This window comes from Larus michahellis, chromosome 4 (assembly GCF_964199755.1).
Source record: "Larus michahellis chromosome 4, bLarMic1.1, whole genome shotgun sequence".
In the NCBI taxonomy this organism is placed as follows: domain Eukaryota; kingdom Metazoa; phylum Chordata; class Aves; order Charadriiformes; family Laridae; genus Larus; species Larus michahellis.
In genome coordinates this window covers 6449690-6473943 of record NC_133899.1, presented here as the reverse complement: position 1 = coordinate 6473943, position 24254 = coordinate 6449690, and the positions used below count along the sequence as shown (strand labels likewise).

Sequence of the window (24254 nt, the reverse complement as noted above, 5' to 3'; positions counted from 1 at the left end):
CTCTTGAGACCCTCCATCCTTGCCACCTCCTACTTTAAATACCAGGATCCACCACCGTTATCCCCAGGAGACTATCAGACACGTTCTGTGCTCTGACCCAAACCATGAAACAACAGACAGCAGGCTCCAAATTTAAAGACACCTCCTCACACACACGCACCAAAAAGATGTCTTGAGCCCACTGAACAGGACATCCACCCCATCATCCCACGAACCTCCAAGAACCGTGAGGTGGTTCAGCAAGCTTGCTGCTGACAGTCTTAGCAGTTGAAGGAGAAAACGATTCTCCTTCTTCTGCCAGCTGTGAAACTGAGCCCCATCCAAACAGCCGTGGCTCCAAGGCAGCCACCTAATGATTCCCAGGCTTAGTTGAATATCTTTATCCCTCTAAATACCATACAACTTGGGATACATTCAGTGGCTTTTCTGGACTACCACCACAAATGAACATGAGACACTCCCTGAAGATAAAGGTGGGGGCCATCTGCTGTACACTCAGAGGAGCCCAAACCATCAGAGCAATCGCAAACATGTGAACATCACTTCTTTAAAATGCTGGCATTGCAGCACCAGTCACGTGGTTCGACCACACCAGCGCTGCCAAAACACTTCATGATATCATGTCGGGAGCCACCCCGCGGACGCCTGGCCTCACCCTGCATCAGCACCGCCGCTCAGACGCACAGCAAAGCCCTGCTGCCATGGAGGAGCGTCTGGTGGCAACGGGGGCTAGAGCCCCGTTGAGGCAGTGTAACCTCGGAGGAGACATACGGGAGAGCGAAAGAGATGGTGAAGAGACAGCAATCGGACGTGGTAAAGGTTTAGGGAACAGAAGGAAGGACGGGAGCAATAGGAAGCAGACTTACCTCACCTTTCAGAGCTTGATCAGACTTGCACGGACAGCAATGCAATTTCTTTCTCCACCTCTTTAGATGTTAAGCATCCAGTTCCATCCAACACTGAGTGATGGCCAAGAGCGGATGTAAAACCGTAGACGCACAAGTGCGGATACGTGGAGCTCTTACGCTTTCTGGAAAACATTATTAACATTACAATCTAGAACCTCAGCTGTGCTCTAGTAATTTAGAGATAAATCTCTAAGTCCATCTGCCCTGTACTGCCAGGTGCTGTCATTGACAATGGTGGAGAATTTGTCCACTTTTTATTGTCTGTATTATATCATTTATTATCCTAAACATCGGTTTGGCCATGAAATTTTCCCTAGACCTTAATTTGTAATAAATCATTTGTGCAATAAGTCACACTTCCCCATTTGCAAATTTTCCCTATATGCCTCTCCTTTTTTGTGAATATATTAATTATTCAGAATGATCAGTTGTTTAATGTCAGGTATAATTCTTTGCCCCACCCATCTTATGGGATAGCTGGAATAAAAATAATTTTGATGTCAAATGAGGGCACAGGTTATGTTTCTGCTCCATGATTGTATTTTCAAAGTCAAGTTCTTAAAGTTGGGCATCTAAGTCTGTATTTAAGCATAAAATAAAAACAATTTGTTGGTCAAAAGCATTATCTATCTGCTTTTCTGTCACTTTCAGGAAAGACAAAGCACCTAGGAGAAAGATTTCTAAGAATAATATTTTAAAATTTCCATGGATTTCAGCATCTCTTCAAATAACAGATGATTATTGTTATTACTACTACTGTGAGGTTTTGGTAATCTCATAATATCCATGTCAAGTTTTTTCTCAGTGACAGAATTTGACTCTTCAATCTGAGCTAAAAAATCATTAAATTAATAATCACGCCCTCAGCCTGCTCGATGCTGGTGCCTCTCCCCCTTGCAGCCCAGCTTGGCACTCCGTACGCGTGCTGGTAGATAATCCAGGTTTGAAAAGCTGACCCTCTCTTTATCATTACGTGACGTTGGCCTGCAAAGTTCAAGGTAAGGCCATTGTGTCTTCAGTCTATTTTTATTGTACAAAACACTGGATGGAACTTAATTATTTTTTCCATCTGCCAACCATTTTGACTAATTGAGCCCTTTGGAGCCAGGAGTCAAGGTTTCCCAATGTAAACCAGACCCTGGAACTCGGCAGTAGCAGAAACGTCGAAAAATCATGAAGGAATTTTTGGTTCTGAGGTTTGGTCCTGTTTTCCAGAGTCTGACCAGGATTCAGAAGAAACCCAAACCCTCTCCTACATATAGATTTTTTTGGGTTCCTTTAGTGTCTCAAATTTTCCAGGCACTAAAACTTCCCATTACCAAAAAAGAAAAAAAAAAAACTAGAAAACTGAAGGATATAACTTAAAGCCACAGAAGTACGGAAATTCCCAGCAAAGGCTCAGACTTCCATTATTTTGGCAAAAGCAGAGCATGCTTGGGCAGCAGCAAAAATGAAGCATAACTTAATACTGGAGGGTTTCCTGATAAGTGCTCTGTACTGGAGATCGGATTGTTGACAATTCTGCAGCATATTTTAATGTTAATTTCCTCAATATTTTTTCCCCTTAAGAGGATAACTGGTACAGTCAGTAAGCTCCCTTGCATGTTTTATTTGTTTGATGACTCATAAATAAGTTTCCAACTGCAATAATATTCCATCTCTGATTTTAGCTCAGAATGTGAAAATCTTCGGATTGGTGACTCTTCCAGCAGCGGGAGATCACCAAGGCCTGAGAGATAAGAGGTATTATTTTCCGGCACCTCTGATGAGACTGGGGAACCACACTTCAGATTCTCCTGCTTGGTGGCAAAGCCTAAATGGGTGGCTTGTGCCTCTTAGTTTTAGCTGTCAGTACAATACATCTGCCTTGATTTAGTTCTTTTTAGAACCCGGTATAATTAAGGTGGCATATTTCCATGCCGATGACTACTGCTTCATTCTTCTCAGCCTCTTCTGCTATTGCTGTTTCTTTCCCCAGTAGTTCCTCAACTCGCCACCAGCATTAGTGAGATGCCACTAGAGATGCTTCAGCCTTTGTTTTTCATGTCTTCGCTGCCTGGCCATTAGGAAAGCAGAAGACTTGATGGCTTCTGCCACCACGCTCGTTCCCTTTGACAGAAAACTCATTTCACAGCATAGCTGCGAGACTTTGGAAATGCTTCACAGAAATCAGGGATCTGTCTGAAATTCTACACTGGAGGGAAATGAAAATTTTTAATAGATCTGGGTCTTAGTTCCGCTAATTTCAATGGTTCGTTTCGCTGTTCTGGCAGTCAGGATCCATTAGTGGAACAGAAGGAGAAGCATGTTTAATGCATGTACAGCAACTGCATTCTAATCTGAAATTTCTTTTTTCTTTTAAGTTCTTATTTTTTAAAATAAATATATAATGAGTTACTGACAGTACTTAACAATATCTTATACCAGACACTGTAATACCCCAAATAAATACTTAATTTCTGCTTTCCTGCAACTTCACTAGGATTACATCATGTCAGATTACTCTAAGTCTGCTTTAACCCAGTTTGAAAACACTAGTTATTCAAAGATCTTTACAATTCTTAATTTCATTCCTTGAAATACCTTTTCTTTTGCTTCCCTTTATGCAGTTTTTCAAGCCTGTGAAGGCCGGGGAGTTGTTGAAGTCAGAACAAGCCCGCAAGGGAGGAAGCTGGGAAAGCATAAATGCTGTTCAGCTGCCAACGGAGCTCCCTCCCTTCCTCTCCCTCGTCCTGCTGGGTAGGAAGATAGCTCGTTTCTGCACCTAATTCTGCCTTTGGACTGTTTGATGTGGTAGCAGAGACACCGGCAGCTTTTGTGATGTGCAAGAGTATCTACGGAGGATGACATGGCCACCATGAATCCAGTTGGCAAAGGGTCCTTACCACCCATGAGTTAGCACGTGGTTTTGATCTATTGACCCGCCTGTAGATCAGAACCTCTGAGTAAGGAGGGAGGCGTGCACTACCTTTAACCACCCAGTGAAGTCATTAACATGCGCTCCCTACCATGAAGTAAATTAGTTTAGATTCTACTGACGATGCAAATAAACTCATGAAGCATAGCTCTATAGGGCTGCAAACGAACCCATCTGAAAAGACTTTCGCTGCTTTTGTTTATCATTCCCCATGATAAACAGCAACCTCCCCAAATTATCAAGAAAAGAAATTTTAAGCATTCAGCAAATAACAGAAATTGTTTTAATGATAAATAAGAAGGCACAAAGCTCAGCGTGTTCCGCTGAGAACCATTAATGAGGGAAAACGGTGAGGCCTGTGAATTCACGTTCCCTTTTGTTAATGCTCTTTTCCATCTGCAATCCGTATACTTGAACAGAACATAGGTTCCTTATATAAAAATTAGAAAAAAAATCCCAAGATTTTGGTGCTCGTTGTCTTGCAAACGCTGCCTACTCTTGTGCTAAAGGCTTCTGAAAAGCTGAAGCAACTGAGGCTCCTAATCCCACTATGTTTCTTTGAAAATCTGGACCATAACGATGACATTAATTATTGTTGCCTTTGACTTTCCTTCCTTCATAAATATCAGCTTAAAACCCAACTGTTAAAATAGCCTTCCTGTGGTAGGAAGCACCTTATCTTGTACTTTCGTGCCCCTGTAACATCTGCATATGGTGCTCTGAACTTTACTGCTGCCCTCAATTAAAAGCAAAACAACAAAAAAAACGCCTTGATAATACTTTGTTGGAAAAGAACCTTAAACAATATCCTGCTTATTGCAGCAAACCAACACGATGTGTTCCTTTAGTGTAGAAAATAGGATGCGGAGTCTTGGGACACAATAAAGCCCACAAAGTGCCCTTCCCTTACCTCTGCCTTCTGATCCCCATCCCTGTGCTCCACGGGCTTTCCAAAGCTCGCAGCACTCGTTTCCTGCTCCGTTATCTAAATGGGATATACCGCTCTCTCCTCGATTTACAAAAATTTCTGGCAATCCTGTAATGTCTATTTTGAATTGTGTATTTGGAAATACTCTCTCATCCTTTTTTCACTCTTAAAACGTACTTTAATGACTTAGTTACAAGGATCTTTAGTGTCTTCTACACAGAAGCTTTAAAACTGACTATTTACTTGGTTGCATCTGTCCATGCCAGTTTAGATGATTTGGGAATTGCCAACACCTCTTGGCTATGTGTTTCGGGTCTCTATAGCAGACCTGGACAAATGGCTTTGAATTCAGCTGACAAGAGTTAACTAACGAACAGGTTTGTATGACCCTGTCCCAAGACCAACCCCAAACCGTTCAGAGAATGGGACTTCTGCGAGCTAGTATCCAAACCATAGCTAGTCTAAAAATACACACGTGAGAGAAAAACAGAAGAAAAGAGTCACTCCTTTGGGCCTGAATTTAGCCAAAATTATGTCATTTGTGTATGCAGAGTCTACTTTGCCTGAACCAGCAGTGCACGTACCGACCGCAGGCTCCCTCTCATCCCTTCCACATCAATCCCAGGAGATGTGAGCTCCGTTAGACTCCTGCTGCCAGCAGATGGGACACTCTAAACCCCAAACTGTCAGATGATATGAAATGAAGACCACACTCGTATTGGGACAAATAAGACAAGACACCACCTTAAAGCCTATGGAAACAAGAAAACAAGCAGGGAGAAACCTGTTTCGCTCACATTCTTATGTTTAAAATGTAGCCAGTTGGCCGTTCATACTATTTCATGCAGGCAAAAATGCAATAAAAAGAGAGCACGAGCACAGGCAGGGTGGGTACTGCAGATTTGGGAACCGCAGAGCAAGTCACAGGATCTCCACTGGCCTCAGACACGCAGCAGTGGGTGTTTTCCCAGGGAAGCGTCTGCTGGAGAAGAGACTAAGGAGATAGATGGTGGGATGAACGTTTTTCATCTGAAAATGGGTGTTGGCTCCTGTCAAAAGCTGTCTCAATCTCTCCCCAGGAAAGCTATTGCCAATACTTCTATGCGACTTGGCATGATCATCTGTCTCTCTTCCAGAGAAAACTGCTACCCTGTCTCCACCCTTTTATGTGATAGCAGAGGCTTAGCAACCGCATGTAGACCTCAGCAACAGACGTGAGGTGAAGAGCTCTGTTCAGCATCTAGAGAGGGAAAATATAAAGGTCTTTTGTCAAGGCGCTGCATACATAGGGAATTAAATGCCATAAATTCATTATTTATTAAAAAAAACAAAACCCAAACCAAACAAAAAACCCGACAGAAAGCATCTCTGAGACTTTTAGATTTTAAATCCTTGTAACTAAAGAGTGGTCCCTTTTAAAAAGATCTATAAAAAACTTAAAGAATTGAAAACTTGTGGAGGCAATCACTTGAAATCGTTGGTTCAGATGTCCCATCTTCCGTGGGGAAATGACTGCCCTAGTGAAGGGCGATCAGGAATCCTGTTCAGAAAGGATTACCAAGAACAGCGTCATGGCTGCATGAATTTCAGACTTCTTGACACTGACCTCAGAAAAATCCTGGCAAGTGTTTTTACAATTACTATATTCACTAGAATCTTCAAAAGGATTTTTTTCAAATTCCTCCATTCTTTGCGAATAGATGACATTTAGCTGCGTATCACTTAAGTTCATAATCCTCTTAAAAACATGTGGTCTTGATTTGGCACCATTGGTTTCCATATGATGCTACTCTGTGACTCTGTATCAGATAATTGCATGATTTATTTGCCTTGCATACTGAACTGAAGTCTGAACGCTGCTCTCCCAGCCCACATACTCCAGACTAACGAACAGTGAGCCAGAACACAGCGCTCGAAAACCAAAATCAAGGAGAACAGTAATCAGTGGGCACTTCTATACATTTTTTCAAGAACATACTGTGGTCAGTGCCGAGATGAAATTTTATTTACTTATAAAAGTGTCCTCTTTGTAAGTTGGAGTTAACTTTAGAAAGTGTTTCATCCAAGTACTGAGTGGCACCTTCATCACTTATTACATCTTTCATTCTACACCCACAATTAATATCACTCGCAAATGAAAACCCTCAGTTGCCTGTCTGCATCACTTGTCCACTTGATTGATAGCTGATGCAACTATTTTGGAGCGCAAAAGAGCGTCTGCACATTTGGAGGCTACTTTAGCTGTCTAATTGGGTTTTTAACTATGTGTGACACAGAAATCATGTTCCACCGTGCTCCAGCCCCGAATTCTTTTGTAATATATGACGACCAGGGTTTGGACCACCTAAATAAGTGAGAAGTTACCCGTTTTATGTCCTGCTAGAAAGGAATATTCAAAATAAGTTTTAGGAAAAGAAAAGGAAACTGAACGGTGAGCTCATGGACATGTTAAAAGCATACTTCTCTCCATGTCAAAACTAGGGCAGATACCAAAAAGTGTCAGCATTTTGGAGTTACCATGCTAAGATCTCTTTTTAAAACATCCAAGAGAACTGCTTCTCTCAGGTGAAATGGATTCCTTCAGATAATTTTATAGGTACCCCTACCTCCACCTGGAAAAATGCACCTTGACTCCTTCCTCCAGCAGGAGCTGGGTCTATGTAGGTTGAAGACACAGAAAAAATACATCTCAACATACGCATGTGTTCACCTCGGAAATCAACTGGAGTTAAACACATGCTTTAAATTACAGACGAGCCTCTGCACTTTCCTAAACGAGGAGGGATTTAGGCATGTATTTACACCCTTTCTGAACCGGGGCGAGACGGAATTCCAAAGGGCTTGGTACATGCTTCTGGCCAGGCTTTCCCGATGGTTCCTGCAAGGAACGCTCGGGTCCATGTAAACAGGAAACTGGGTTTGCTTTGTCACGAGGGACAATTCTCCTGTGCCAGTGATTCATTTCATGACAAAACAAAATTTCTTCTGTGCAAAAGCTGAAATAGCTTAGAGGTATCACTTGCCTTGGATTGACTTTAAAAATCAGGAAACTTCTTTCCACTAGATTATCATCGTCAGGAGGCAGATTGTTAAATGATGGTTAAGTCAATAAGTATATTCTTCCCATAGATCATCTTGGGGGAGATGCAGGAAAGGAAAGTAAGCGTACTATAGCTGTATAATCTAGGATAATTTCTGCCTTTACCCTGGGGAGGTTTCCCACAACACTTCATCCCGAGGGCTTACTTTTCCTTGTTTACAGTGTATGTCTAGAGTAGAAATTCAAAGGAGTAAAACCTTGCAGGAGATTTAGGGGCCTCTAAAATGCCAATCCTCATCATAAAAATCAAGAGCATCTTAGTTTTTAAATAACACCAGTGTTTTCTGCAAAATTACGATTGGTTACATTTTGATTTTCTAGGTTTGCTGCAAATGGAAGTGAATTGGACAACATTCGCCATCATAATTGCTTTCCGCGTGAAGAGGTCTTTTCCAGGCTGGGCTGGCTGCTGCTGTTTTAATCAGAGGGTTGTCTATTTGTATGTTAATAGTTTCATCCTGGTTTATTAGGCTTGTTGATGAAAAAGCAAAAATCAGATGCTTTACTATTTTCAAGCTTCACTATTAATCTGGGATTTTTTTTTTTGGTGCCAACACAGAACCATTTCAGCATCCTCTGCCTTAAATCCTTTTAATGAAAGCATGAAGAATGACAAAATACTTCCTTTCATAAAGCAGAAGGCTGTGCCAATTCACTTTCAACATGCTCATTCAGTGGAACTGAGGTAAATATGTTGCTCCACAGGTGCTTTTCCTTGCAATAACATACTCCCTAGTAATCCATTAAATTCATCTCATGCTCTGTTTAGTGCCTACTCTGTGAACTGCCTAGCTGGTTAAGGTCATTGTGATAATAGCACCGGGTTAAACAGCACGGGTATGTCGAACTCTGACACTCATCCACTGTGGCCACAATATAGATAAGAAACGACGGGCAGCATTAGGTGTGTAATATCTACTCAGACCGACACGATCTTTTCCCCTCCCGCAGCTCCTTCCAAGCAAAAAAAACCCTGGGATTAGGCAAACATCTTCAGACCCGAATCTCAGGACTCCTTAAAGTAATTTAGTGCCTTTAGAAACAACAGGTAAGCAGCTGGAAGCTTGTCTGCTTTCTTGCATTTCTAGCCCAAATGAGGGAGCGGGAGGAGGCCGGGGCGGTGGGTACCTGCGCTCGTGCCACCCAAAACAGCATCGCTGCTCTCCTCCTGCCGGCCCGGCCTGAGGGGGGACGTCAAAGCCATCGTTGCTTCGTTCATAACGCGCTATCTTCCCATCGCAGGATGTAAAAACACACTGGGTATAACTCCTGGGCGATAACCTCTTTCATTATGGAGTTCCTGTTAAAGGCAGACGAATAATTGCCAGTTAGTAAGTCGCTATTAAATTCAGCCCAAATTCAGCCCCAGCAATCCTTTCCAAAAGCCTGACGGGTTTTATTTTATTATTTCCTTTGCAGGGTGTTGGGAAGTGTAATCACTGGTAACTAATCAAACTTCTTTCAAATACCCACAAATATATAAAGAGAATGAAATGATTAATTATTGGGCTAAGCCATTTCAAATGAGACCTCATCTAAATGAGCAGATTTATTTCCAGAGCAAGCTGGGTGTAAATTTAGCTGGTTTTCAAAGCTCAGAATCTAAAGCACGCCTGGATTTGAGGATGGAGTGGGTTATGGGTGGCTGTACAACCTCTCCCAGCCATCCAGCAAAGCACAGCAATAAAAAACAGACTGCAATTTTACAAAATAATTTTCTAAACAAATTGTTACAGGAGTTAATAAATGCTGCCATCGGGTACTGTTAATTATAGGCAGGAGTAGGTCGGGGCATTAAAGTGAGAGAATTCAGTCTGTTTAACATCTTAAAAATTTCCATATTTAAATGAGCATTTTAAAATTTTTTTTCCACATAACTGTTTTATTCAAGGAAAAGAATTAAAAATGTTTTGTCAGATCTCTTTCCCTGTCTTTATTTTGTTCCTGTGGTTTCCAATCAGTTCCTCACCTGCCTGGTTTGTCCTTTCATTTTTTTCCAACAGTTCTACCTATTTCAATTCAGGATGGAGCTTCAAGGAGTAAAGAACACTGAAACAGTTTTGGTTTCCCTCTTGCTGTCTTCAAAAATCCCTGGAATTTGCTAAAATCTTGCCACAGGAACTTGAACTCAGTACCGTTAGCCCAGTCTACTGCAGTCGTGATAATCATAGATAATCTCCAGCAGTCTCTTTTCTTTGTAACGTCACGGGCTCAGCTCTGTATTTAAAAAGGGATATTGAACGAATAAAACCATGTTATCCAAGCAAATCTAAGTGCATAAAACTACAATACCCGTCTCCAAAGATACTCAGCGTTGCCCGCATTAAGAAATTCAAAATTAGAAGTGAGTTAGCACTACCGTATGGGCTGAATATTCTCGTTCTCAGGCACAAAATTTATTTGTGAGATTCTGTTTCGGGCAGAACGACATACACGTTTCTTCACGTACTGGATGTATTTAACAAAATGAGCATCAGTCTCAGCAAAGCCCTTCTTGAAGAAACAAGGAGGACTTCGGCAGTGAAGAGGCTGCGGTGCACACCGGGGGCTGCACACGTTGGGCACGTGCGGGTACGGCATCCGCGCTCCGCAGAGTGCTCCCGGAGGGAGGCTTGTCGGCGCCGGAATCTCTGTAGAAATCCGCTCTTAAATGCAAACAGACATTTATGGAAAGCGTCTCCCTGATTTGCGAGTATCTAATCGCAACTAATTAGCGCTGTCCCCGCAGTGGAAACCCCGCGCGTAAGGAGGCTGAGGTGTGCTGAGGCGCATCCAGGCCGGCAAACCCCCACCTGGGGAAGTTCTTCACGCGGCCTTCGCCCTGTGCAGTTTTGGTTTTTTGTGGCACGCACTTAACAGGCCAATATTTTATACTTGTCCCCAAGGTAATTGACAAAACACATTTCTAAAGTTATTTAACAATTTTAATGACAGCGGCTGAAAGATACGTTAAAAAAAAAACCCCAACATTCTAAGCCAAGCATTTTTTTTGTCAAATGACACGGTTCCCTAATTTGCTGTTCCATGGCGCTCTATTTCTGTAAAAACTCTCATTGAGGCTGTAGGTCGCAAAAGAAGAATGAAGCCTTGGAAAGAGATACAATGACTACTTAATATTGTGTGGTATTATACGCAGTGGCCTGTGGCAATTCCTTATGCCTCTCTGGGTAGCGATGCTTTTCCAGCATCATTTTTTTTTTTTGTCATCACACAATTCCATTGTGAAATATTCTTTTCATGAAGGAGGAAGAAAGAGCTGGTTACACCCTGCAGTGTTTTGGGGAAGACTAAGCAGCGTGGTTTGCAGGGAGTATGTGTGAAATATGACATTTCATTATGTGTAATTATTTTTTAACCAGTAATGTCCATGTTGAAATGAGTTTCTTATTTTTGGAATGCACGGGGAGTGGTTGGGGAGGGGAGTCATGATTTTTCCCTGTTAATAAACTCAAGTCATTCTTATGCTAAAGTAATTTCTCAACAAAACAAATTTCTCTCCATCTGGGTAATGGCACACCCAAATGTGATTACATTACAAGGGATTTTAAATTAAATTTCAAGGTAGGAGCATTATTAATCCAATGCATTCGTCTTTATTATCATTAGACCTAAAACAATAAAAGACTTGAACTCACTTTTAAATGGCAGTTCAGCGCTTGCTTCTTATGGCAACGTGGGTTTGATCTGAAAACCTCAGAAATCTGTGTTTTGGGTCAGGCCCCAAAACGCTCTCTCAAAAGGTGGAGCAGGAATGGCTACATCCACCCCAGAAAGACAGGGGAGTTACGGCAGACGTTCGCTTGATTCGGATCCTTTCTGGACTCCAATGCGCTCCAAGAGGTTTTTAAGTCACAGCGCTGCCAGGGCTGTGAAGAGGCGGGATGTACAGAACCGGCACAGTCAGAAATCCACATTTTCCAGACTTAACAGCAAATCAAGTCATCACCTTGAAAAATCAGAGTTCATATTTTTAACAAACTGCTAAATGTTGCCCACCCCGATATTTCAAAAAGAAGCGTTTACATGCACATGCGAAGGAATTGGATGCCCAAATGACTTGTGTTCATCTGCCTTCTTGTGTTCGCAGGCATTCAGATTACATTTTGGATGCAAAACCAATTTTGTTTAAACCCACAGCCAACAAAATGCAGCAAATAAATACAGAACGCATGAATCCCTCTTGAGTACTGTTTTTCAATCCATCACATATGAAACTTCAAATATCTCTGCTTATAAAATGAATGGGATGAGAATTTGTCATCACAGCATTATTTGTCCACTTTTTCCTGGGGAACCTGACAGCTATCAGCTGATTACATTTGATCCGGCAACACAACACGGATTTTACCTACTCTTCATCACAACAGCAGAAAAAAAAAAAAAAACAAACACCAAAAAAAACCCCACAACAAAAAACCAAACCACTGAATAGCACATTAAGTATTGTTATTACAAAATGCTACTGTACGATTTCCTACAAAGCAGCAACTTTACCAAACGTGCCGATCTCTCACATTTCTGCCCTCGGAGGACTAGCAGGTTATGTCGTTCTTGATGGGGGCTTTCCCTTTTTCACCCAGACTGGGGGGACTGGGCTGTTCAATGCAACATTAGTTTCAGTTGGATTAGAAATATGTTACCCTAGTGCAATAGTGTGCATGTAAACGCACGCTTGTGACAGCGGCTGCCCACGTAAATGTGTGTTTTTTTAGCTAACATCCGTGTTCCGTTTAACAACCTACTCTTCCAGAGAGCCCCGCCGTCGCAGCGCAGGAGCAGGTATTGCGTTTCAGCGTGGGTATCCATCGCCACACTGAAACAACTTAATCTTCGCAGCGCATTCCCTCCGTAACTGCCTGTGCATGAGATTTCCAAATGCTCAGACGTGATTCTCTCACTGGAGAGTACAGGCTGATTATGACAAACTCTGTCAATTTTATTAGCCACACAGATGTTATAGATACATGTGAAAATCAGCCATAATTCTTCCCGTGATGTGCAGCGCGGCGCTGCTGCAGACTGCCTCCGTCCCCTCCACAGCCCAGGGCTTACAGGCTTCCTGCCGTTCAGCCTCCACACGGGCCCCGAGCTAAGATGATCTTAAAAAAGAGAAGTATTAAAAGGATTAAAAATGACACTATTGAGCCAGCGGGTGACTGCAACCACAGAGTCCTGACTGCTGCTGAGAACAGAGGCAAAACGCAGGGATGAGAGTGCTGCCCCGTGACCCCGCTGTGTGCGGGGGTTCTCCGCCGAGGTGCACCCAGCCAACCCGCTCCCGTGGGTCACAGCAGTCGTCCCTCAGCGAATGGCTCGGACGCTGAACACCGCGCGGCCAAGCCTTGCCTGCACCCCTGAAGCTGACCGGGGGCACAGCTGAGCTGTAGGACTGCTGAGGTCCTCCCTTCGTCCTTCTTTAAACTCGCCATGGGGCCACCACGCTCGCTGTGCCTGTCTACGCAAGGCTGGATGCAAAACGCACTCATGAAGAGCTGTGAGAAATATCTGCATCGAGATCGTTCAGCCAAAGCCTTCCCCGGCTCCCAGCACCAGGTCTCAAAGGCTCGACAAGAAGGAAAGTGACGGGTACAGTTTGAAGAGAAAGATGAAGCCCACAGGGGGTTGTTGGTTTAAGTCCCTATCGCAACGCGCCTCTAGGAAGCAGGGAAAGACGCTGAAGTGCAGGTTTATTGCGGAGCGGCGGGTCCAGGAGCGAGGAGACCCATAAAGACCCAGCCCTTACCCCTCCGCACCTCTGTCCTCCCATCCGTAAGAAGTCCTCAGGTTTAATAACTGAGAGCGCGCAATGGGCCACGAGCGAGTGGTGAAAGTAATTAGCAACTGTGAAGTACAGAGAAACCGTTGGTGAAAAGAATCAGAGAAATGCAAAGTTATTACGGGCACCCAGTTACCATAGTGATTGGTGTCTCAGAAATGCTAATAATAGTAAAATAAATAATACAGGGCAGGCAGGAAGAGCCCCTAGAGATGACTGCGAGCTGCTCCCCTCCTGAGGGACTGCGCGTTCTGCTTTCTCAGCGCTCCTCGCCCCTCGCTGGCTCCAGCTCAGCTCCCTCCCGGGGTAAGGCACCGTGCTGCTGCGAGAGCGCTGGGTCAGCCAAGTGAAAGCGGAACTTTCAAGTGCTTTATTATTTTCAGGAGTCGTCAGAGAAAAAACAAACAAACAAAAAAAAAAAACCCCAAAAAACAAAACCCCCACAACTGCAAATAATTGAAGACGTCAATAATATTTTGACTTGTTCATGTCTTGCAAGGTTTACTATAGCCCTGTTAAGTACTTTATTGCTGTCCCTCCAGCGATATTAATTAAGTTCGCCATAGGCTCTCAAGTCCTTTTTCCCCCTCTCTTTCTTCCCTGCCCGCCCCCCCCCAGCCTTTTTTTTAAAAAAAAACAAGAAAGCAGTTTTCCCAAGTATAATGTCTACCAATGGGAGCTGTAGTACAGCGGAAGCCACCCAGAGAAAGGCAGATTAGAAGGAATAAAGATGAGGCATCCTTCAGTGTGATGGTCAACGTCTCTCCACAAACAGCAGAAACGTTGGAGAGTGGGAGTGTTGGTCAGTGCCAATCAAAATAAGAATAAAATTCTGTAGCAAGCTTTGGCCAAGAACACAGCATTTTTGTCCAGGTTTGCTCACTGAAGGCTGCTCAATGTTCACATCTCTCCTCCAATTTCTGACGCCAGCCACATACGGAGCTGATAAATTAGGCTAATACTTTACCTTAGAATACCCAGAAGCACTAACTCCACTGCTGAGAACTTCACCTATGGAACCACCACTGATACCGGGCAACTGTTTGTGAGCCCTCCCTGCTCTTCCTGATGTCTTTGCTTGCAGCCTGCGCAAGGATGCTCAGAGGGAACAATTTCTGTATCTGGCTGGACTACAAGGACATGCTCATCCTGGGTCACTGTGTGCCAAAACCAGCGAAGGGAAGAAAAATAATTTGGTGCCTTTCCTTCCACTCAAACAATACTAAGGCACAATGTGGCCCTGTGCAGTGTCCTTCCTGGCCCCCGGGCAAATCATTCAAACCACCTCAATTAATCTCTTCCCAGTTTAACGCCTGCTAGATATACTATCTGATGGACAAAGGTGCTGAAGAAGGATTGGTTTAGTTCTTGGAACAGTCCAACCTAATGGAAAGTACCAGTGACCCCTCTATCTACCAACTGAATCCTGAGTCAACACAAGTTCTAGTTAAAGATGTCCCTGCTCACTGCAGGGGGGGTGAACCAGATGACCTTTAAAGGTCCCTTCCAACCCAACACAATCTATGAATCTATGAACGTAAGTGTTTCAAGAGGGCTCCTGGCCACTTGTGTGATGAAGCAACGCAAAGAGAGATGAGTCGAGTATGACACTCAGATGGCAGGACTGGGAGACAGGACAGAAAGTGGAGGTGGTTGGTTAGGAAGATGAGGCATTCAATTTTTTGCTGTGACTCATGCATGCAAATCAATCAGCGATAAGATGCAGAGACATCACAAGAAAAGATGGGGGGAGGGGGGGGAAATAAAAAAGTTTCCACCCCTTCCAAGCATGGAAGTGGTAGAAGCACAAGCGAGTAAAAAGCCTGATGATACAGAAGGAATAGGAGGAGAAAGACAAAGACTACATAAAAACTCCGGTTTCCACAAGTGTTGAGCTTGAGGTTAAATTAATTTCTCATGCATTCAGGCAACAGAGATGGCTGTATTGAGACGTAAATGAATCAGTAGATTGTAGGGAAGCCAGCGTAAGAAAGATGATGTTGCAGACGAAAGCTGGAAAATTGGTATAATAAGCAAAGCACTGAATAAGCAGGAAGGAACTGAGCTTTATTTGAGCAACAGTTTGCTCATACCTAGATGAGTTTTCGAGATGTTGACACGTGACCAGTGATAGCCATCTCCCAACCTCCAAATGCTTCTCTGTACGTATGATTGTACAAACCAGCAGATCTACTGCTTGTCTGAGTGGCCTTGTTTCTTAGGAACAGGGGACTGCCAGCACCAGCGGAACGGACTGAAAAACATGATACTGGAAGATGAAGTGGAGTAGTTGGAAAAAGTCCACTACTGTCCAAAAGAGACTCAAAGTTGGACAACCCGCCAAAATATTTTTTAGGGATTAAAGGCTTCTTCCCTTAGATTTCCCACACAGCAACCTCAGCCCCCATACATTTGATTGAAGAAGAAAGTGTTAGGAGGTTGAGTGTTTCCTCTGAGACAAAGATCAAGGACCTTTTCAAGAAGACCAGATGCATTTTGTGCTCTGCTCCTCAGCCTCTCCAACACGTATGCCATGTAAACCAAGCAATGATGCTGCTTCTCCCTCCCCCAGTAATCTTCCATACACAGGATTTGGGGTTTTTCCAGTAGAATCAGTTTGGCCTATTGCCATATCCAATTATGTCACACAGAATTATCCCCTCTCTGTCCCTTCCGTTTGTGACCTCGTTGCTTTAGGAATATAAAACCTATCCTATGATTACATAACGTTACAGTAGTATTTTCCTACAGGAGCAAGTGAGGAATATAGAAACAAGCTGTAATTTTCATTAGCAGTTACATCTACTCTTGCTATGAAAATGCTTTCTTCTTCCCAGGCCATTGCATCGTGGTGCAGGCAAAACATAATCCTGCCCTTGAGACTACAAAATCAGTTTCCATGGGAATTTATGCGATGTCAGAAATCCACTCTCCTTACTCCATAGTAGGATTTCAAAGGCACAGATCCTCATGGGCACAAGTCCCATACGAACAAATCCTAGGTTTGAACACTTTGCTCACACAGACTCCAGGAAGACACAAAGATGTTCACCTAAAACACTGGTCCACCTACGTGCATTGTATCTCTGAAGAGTCTTTCTGTGCTCGACCCCAATCCCCCCTACCCATTGCTTCATTTCAGCTCACCATCGATTTCAATCTCATTCTTCTACAATGCTCTCAGACTCACATATTCCCATTATTTTACTGCTACCGTTCATCCCTTGCATATTCATACCAAAGCGTGGTACCAAATGAAAAAGGTATTGTGTTAAATAATTCATGAATAACCATAATCAGGCTCTATAGGGCTTCAAGATGGACAAGCAATGCACAAAGCATTACGACAGCAGTGCGTGCCACATTACCTTCTATAGCCATACACTTTTTATCATTTCATCTGGAAAAAAACCCATGCTCAAAGTTGTTAGTATCTGGCCTAGGCCACGAAGCTATTCTATTTAGTCAATTCATTACAATATTTAATCTAGTCAGAAAAAACCCCAGCCTACTCATAAATGATAAGCTTACAATCTGACAAGATTCAAATGAAAATAAGCCATTTGAGCAGAGCATGCAAACCACTGCCCTTATCTCAAAAGAATCAAAGAAAGGTATAGATATTGCATGCTTCAGGATATAAAGCCCTTATTGTTTGATGGGGAAACAGGATGAAACTTCCACAAAACCAAGCAATTTCACAATTGCACTTAGTACACGACCAGTAAACCTAAGATGCAATGACAGTCTTCTTTCCTCCCCATAGTATTTTTCCTCTTAAGTAGCACATGACTTCAAAGTGGAGGAGTTCTTTTACCAGAGACCTCTAAACCCATTAATCGTAATTCAAGACCAAATTACTGATGAGAGCCTATGTCATATCATGGTGGACATCGCAAAACAAAAAATGGCACATTGAAAACGTAAAGCTGAGTTTATGGCACGCTTCAGCTACTTCTTGTAAGATAGAGAGACCCTCAAACTACCTTAAAGTCCTGGTAGTTCAAGTTCAGACACATAATAGTGCTATAATTGTGTTTGTTATGATCAAACAATAAATGTGCGATTGTTACTCATTCCCTTAATGACTAGTCTGCAAGTGACTAGTTAACTGATAAACTTACTGACGTTAACTAACAAATTTGAAAAGACTGACGGAAAGTAATCCAAAGCTTCCTTAACGATCTCAGAGTGCAGTTTCTCTAGTTATCTATTTATGGTCCACAGTAAATGATTTTGTCCAGTTCGAGAACTGTTTTCAGTTCCAGTATGCCATGCCGTCTGCATTTCCAGCGCTGTGAAAGAACTGTGTCATTAACTATTGTGAAATAACACCTGGAAACAAAATTGCCACCAAAGTTATTGTTTTGGTTTACAAAAAAACTCAATTAAACAGCCCACATTGAGAAGCTAGTAGGATCCTTACCAATGAACGGACATCCTGGTAACGTGTGTATATATATATATAATTTCAGATCTACGAAACGAGGATGTGTGCTACCAAGAAAGATGATGATTCTTTCCTTCTGCTAAAGAGAATGTTGTTTAAGGCTGACTGTTGAACAGGTATAGTTTACTTTTTAACACAACACAGTAAAATTTCCAGGAAGAAGTTACTTGTGCAGTTCAGCGCGGGTATTTTGTCCAGCAATGTCAGCAACGCAAAGTGCTTTAAAGAGGTGATTTGGTAGCACCTGTTCCCATCCCATCGGAGAAAACTGTAATCATTATTTGCAATAATTCCCAGTAAGGGGGACACTGGTTTCATTTAAAGCGATGCTACTCCTATCTAGAAGTGCTGGGATTTAAGCATGTGACTCCCATTAACATTAATGGCAGTTATATGTTTAAAATCTCTGCACATCGTGATGGGAATATGCTCCATGGAATCCAATTAATCTGAAGAACATTGCATACATTTGGGAACATTCTTGTCGTACAATTTCACTGGCATATGGGTTTGCCCTCAATAAAGCTTGCTAGTATCTGGTAACAAAGACATTAACAATCTACTGTACATTTAAATAAAGGAAGACCAGACTATATGTTTTCCCAGCTCAGTGTAGGCAGCTACAAAGAAGCTTTTGAGTGTAAACAAATAAAGAATTGAGAAAATAAGGAAGAAGATGGTATTTTAAGAATGTGACTATTTGGAGAATGCTTGGGGAATGAACACAGAGGAGGCTGTTCGTTTATAGGTTAGATGCATTTTCAACAGGAACCGAGCAAGTACAAAAAAAAGAAAAGAAAAAAATATGGAGGGAGGATAAAAAGAATATTCAGACTCCGGCTGTTTCCCACACACCGAAGATAATAATGTGAATGGAAGTGATTTTGTTTTAGGGGTCAGAGCAGAGGCTGATATTGCAACCTTTCCAGATCCTGAAAAACATCATTTGATTAAAATAACTGCCCCCGTTGTTTTTGTGTTCCTAAGGAGGCTATTTTACATGATGAAGACAACAAGAGCAAAGCAGCGAACAGTAAGTTTTAGTACTGCAGAGACACGCTGCTGCCGGAAAATGTAACAGAACATTAGAGCACATGATAAGTAAGCAAGAATCAGCAAAAAGTTAATAGGAAACCACAGTGACAATATGTCCGTGCAGCTCAGTACAATATTTCTCTTTTTTTTTTTTTTTTTTACTCCTCTTTTAACAGGATGAGGAATTTAACTGGACACAGGAAAACAGGAAAACAATATCTTAGTAAAGAAAGAAAGGAACAACCAGAGATAAGGAAATAATGGTTCTTACCACTAAAGAAGCTATTCAATTGTAAGAACATTTGTTGGTAAAAGTTTGACAAGTCCTCACTTGCCCAGACCTCGATGATCCTCAGACCTTATTCAGAAATGTTTCCTTTCTGTAAATGAAGAAATACGTGACCAGAAGTGCCATTAATGAATCATTATTTTTGAAGGCTCAATTTGGAACACCTTTTAAGGCCTGGTACTCACAGAGGGATGTTTAGGTCTTTCAGAGGACGCAAGAAGCCATCTCAAATCAGAGATCTGCTTGAGAACGCGCTTGGGCAAGCCACATGCAACGGGTGCAAACCCACCTCCCCGTGTAGCACCCCGTACAGCTGTATATTTATTTATGTCAGCTCCTACAGAGGAGTTCAGCGTGTTTCATTCCCATAAAGGCTGCGAAGTTTTGTGTTTGCCTTTGCAATCCACTACATAACCAACCGACAGGCCGAGAACCAGGAGGTGATGACACCCAGGGCTCCGCAGCCCTGCGCCTGGGGGAATCGGAGGAAACGCTGGCGCTACAGCGAGCAGCTGAACTGGCAGACTGAAAACTTACCTGAAAGCTTCTAAATAATAATTAAAAAAAATAATAATCAGCAAGCTGAATAATTACATTTGAGGACTTTTTAAAAAGTGTTTTTAAAACCTCTTGCTGAAGTAGGAGGGGTTATTTTTATTATTTCCTGGCAATCTAAAGCTCTCACTGCTAAGTCTGATAGCTGAGGAAGCCCCAGAACTTGCACACATACCAACGTGTATGGGCCTGCTTGGATGCAAGGTTTAATATGGCCTTCCGTGGTCAGAAAAGGAGAAAAATACTTTTTCAAGCTTCTTTTGACAGCGAGATAAAGTACTGCAAAGGAGGTATTACTAAGAAGAGGTAATTACTAAGGAGGTATTACTAGGAAGAGGGCAAACCGCAGATGACAAAAGCTCAAGAAAAGTTCAGGCTGTTTCATACCCCTGAAACTGAGATGACATAGAATCATAGTGTTGGAAGGAACCTCTGGAGACCATCTAGTCCAACCCCCATGAATGTTGGTTAAAATAAAAAATGCATGAATGTTCTCCTCCTCCTTCTAAGAAGGAAAACATGAATCTTTTCCTCCTCCTTCTAAGAAGCAAGATGGCATTGTGCAATGGTTTCGTCTTTCCCAGCAGGCCACAGATAGAGAAGGCATCATCACAACACTTCCCGCAGATGTACGGCAGCAGTCTACCTTCTGCCAGCTGTCTAAAAGGGCATAATTTAACCATCTGGGAGACAGTTATCACTTTGTATACCAGGGAGGTGTCTAGAAGTCATGTTTCAAAACATCCTCGTGGCCCAGGACAACAAAACAAGTGCCGCATACTCGAGGAACGAGGCAGGGCTGTCAGGCAGTGGAGGACAATGATCCCAGCTGTGTCTTCTCCACCACCACCGACTCTCCCCATTCAACACCCCAGCAGCAGAACTTTGCCACCGCCCACGGGATGTAGCTCCAGCCTTGGAAAAGCCCTTCAGCTGCTCAGAGGTGGCCCAGGAGGGCCACCACAGAGCCTGAGCATCATTTCACACAGAGAAAGCACACGAACACAGGAAATCCACAGCCAGAAGTTGCGTGACAATGTGCACGGCATTTCACTGTCACGTGCAGAGCGTGAGGGAACCAAAGCCTTTTCTTCTCCCACAATAAGTAACAGCTTGTCTGAAATGCAGAGTCTTTATTTCTGATTGCTGCCAACTCTGTCCATCTTTTTTTTGTTTGTCCCTTAATTATGCAGCTTTTTTCTCCTTAGCAGAGCCATGATCACAAAGTGTTAAAGCCAACAAAGACCATTTGCAATTCATCTTTTCACTTGGTATTAAATGCTCATTTTATAGAAAGCAAATACATCTTTCTTAACAAAAAAAAAAAAAGAAAAAAAAAGACAGAAAGAACAAGACCCACGATGTTTTTACAGAACCATAATTTAAACCTGAGCCTGAAAAGTAATGTTAAAATGATAAACATGTTGTTTGTGATGTATTAATGTTTAATGATGCTGTTATTGAACACAGAGATTAGATCCCTATCAGATGTGGTTTTAAAGAAGATACCTGGACTATGGAAAGATTTTTCAAAGGCATTTTTCTTGTTAAGAAATAGCCAGCTCCTTGTATATGTCTCCTTCTAAGTATCTTAAAAACACATCAAGTTTTTCACTGTACGGTTCAGATTTCGGAACTGCTGTTTATCTATTTTAAAGATCTCTGCAATGAAAAAAAAGAACTATAATTAATGAGGAGTTTAGGCCTTATGGTATACACACACGAGTTTATCTATCTATCCATAGACATAGACACATTTTAACTTTAAGATGTGGTTTAAACTTAAAGGACCGATTGCAAAATATTGGCAAGGACCATTTTATTTAACAAAATATCCAGTGGTTTGCCTAACATCTAATTCCACAATGACCTCACTGACGTTATCATTTTCCAAAAGGCTAATGGAGAGAGGTTTTTTAGGGTAAAAAAGAAGAGCTAAGCCTCAGAATATGGGTGATCCAATGCTTGTGCAAAAGAAAGTCACTCCAGGCAACGCATAACCTTACCCGACCTATGAGCAGATACTACCTCCCCTCCCCAGTTTCCATTTACCAAATCCAAAATTCCCCCAAACACGTAAGATGACCGTTCCTATCCCATGGTACCCAAAACAACATGCCAAGGCTCTCGTTAGGGCTGGGTGCCAGCCTGCAGCACCCCGCACCGATGACCTGGTGGGGCCCCCTCCTGCCCTGGCTGGCCCAGCAGAAAACGCTGCTCTTCCTGACGAACAGCACAAACATGCAAATGTGCCACGGGGAAGACGTACGCGTTAAGAGGGACTACAAAAACGCAGCAACTTTAGAAGCTAATCTTGTAAAATTGGGAAAAAAAAAAACAAACCCAAACAGTCCTAAATTTACCTTTGGAACACAATGGACAGCAAAAGAGCAGAAAACAATGTATGAATAGTGCTCACACCCCATTTATTAGCGTTCTGAGCTGTGCACACTCTGTACATTTTACATGTCTGTCTACACATGGGCCTGAAGGACTTTAACAAGAAAGCAGATGACAATCTCAGTAGATATTTTGTTTTGAAGAGGAAAATCAAACTCCTGTGTTAACCCTACATACCAATCCCTGGCACTACAGGCCTGCAAGCAGATCATACACGTGTTTAAAACTAAGCATGTTTTATACATAGGCCCAGTTGTGACCAAAATAGTTAATATCTTACGAGACCAAAGAACGTACGGTAGACTTAGATGGACTTTACTCCACAGAGAGGCTAATTCATAATATTCTAATTCATGCTTCTCCCTCCTTCAAGGTATTTGGTATTGAAGAAACATGCTAATGGTCTGGTGCAGAACAGAAAGACCTGGATCATTCTTCTAAAATACGCTATTGCCTATTCAAGCTGAGAGAGAACAAAAAAAAAAACAAAACCCTACTTTTTTAAGGATGGTAACTTTCTAATAAATCCAGTGCAGAATGCTACAGACAGCACTTAAGAGCACACTGACACAGTACTATCTACAGAATTATGGACAGCCCTAGGACCCTGCCAGGTTGAAGCTTAATACCAGAAATAGAATAAATTGATTCAAGAAGTCATCTTGAACACCACCGTTCAGCCTGAGTGCAGTTCAGTCTCTAATGATTAAATGTTACTTCTTTATAAGCTTCATTCTGGCCAAAACTATCTTACATTAATATTTTCATAAACTACATCCCAAAATAAACATTTTGTATAGGATACAAATACCAAAGTCATTTCAGTTCACTTATTGTGGTCATGACCACTTTGGCAAGATTTTGGGGAGGGAGGAGAAATTCAATAAATCAGATATTTTCATGATTTAATGTTTGCAAAGGTCAGAAACCAGCACACAATATCTCCCTACTCTGAATTACACATCAGTTAATAGAAAGAGCAAAATTTTCCAAGAATCCAGCCAAAATCTGGCATCTGACAGAGGAACTGCATCAACGTGTCCTATCCTTCGGGCTCCTCCCTCCCACCATTACATCCTGAAGAAATACAGTGCAATAATGGACACAAGGACTAGTTCTTAAATTAGGAAACCGACAGCAGGGGAAGGATGAATGGTGAGAAACTTTTTTTCCTTTCATGGCATTGTGCTTTCAGTAGCTAACGCTGTAGCATTTGCACTAGAAGATAAACTAAGGCAATCTGGTGACAGAGGGGGAAGTTGAGCTTTGTGCTTCAGATGAGATCGGAGCATCTGCAAAATCCAAGCACCTCTGGGGTTTTTGTTGTAGCCAGTATTTAAGAAAGGCTGGGGCATCTGCAAATTCACGGCCAAGTTTCAAAGACAGAAAGCACATCTCCAGAGCACTGGGGATGCGCACTGAACGTGATTTTCTTCTAAGACAGTAAGTCTACTCAGTTGCCCATTTACCTGGACTGCTTGCTCCACTTCGCACCAGTTTATTTTCTTCTGATCTGCTCTGACACAGCTGGCTTTTGACAGATGCACACAATGTTCATCACATGAGGAATATTTGTGATGTGTTGGGGAAAAAAAAAAAAAGGCCAAAATGTTGGATTCTGTGATTTGCTGTACCCTTAGTCAGGGGGGTACCAAGCACGTCCTCATCCAAACAACTTTCTGCCTCCCTTCCATTGATTTATCAACAATGTTTGAGCTGAAGAGAAGGGAGCGCAGCTCACAGCAAAACACCCGCGACAGAGCTGCGCGTACCACTTCCCAGCCCCGCTGGCAGGAATTCCCTGTGAGGAGAAAGTGCCCATTCCACACCCTCTTCACTGGGGATGCTCTAGGGATGCCGCACAGGCTGACGCAGTTAGGCAAAGGCATGGAGGAA

At 42.5% G+C, this 24254-nt stretch overlaps 1 long non-coding RNA gene across 4 annotated transcripts in view; it reads right to left on the bottom strand.

Moving 5' to 3' along the window:
* Window positions 1-24254, bottom strand: part of LOC141741798 (uncharacterized) — a 201610-nt gene that overhangs the window by 66978 nt on the left and 110378 nt on the right. For 3 of the 4 annotated variants that reach the window (XR_012586474.1, XR_012586473.1, XR_012586472.1), the window contains 3 exons: window positions 9823-10070; window positions 8982-9153; window positions 867-1030 (listed from right to left, as the gene is read on the bottom strand). This is a non-coding gene — a long non-coding RNA (uncharacterized LOC141741798). Of the gene's footprint in view, window positions 1-866; window positions 1031-8981; window positions 9154-9822; window positions 10071-11488; window positions 12416-24254 lie in introns of those variants that run through there. The other variant, XR_012586475.1, reaches the window with a different exon arrangement.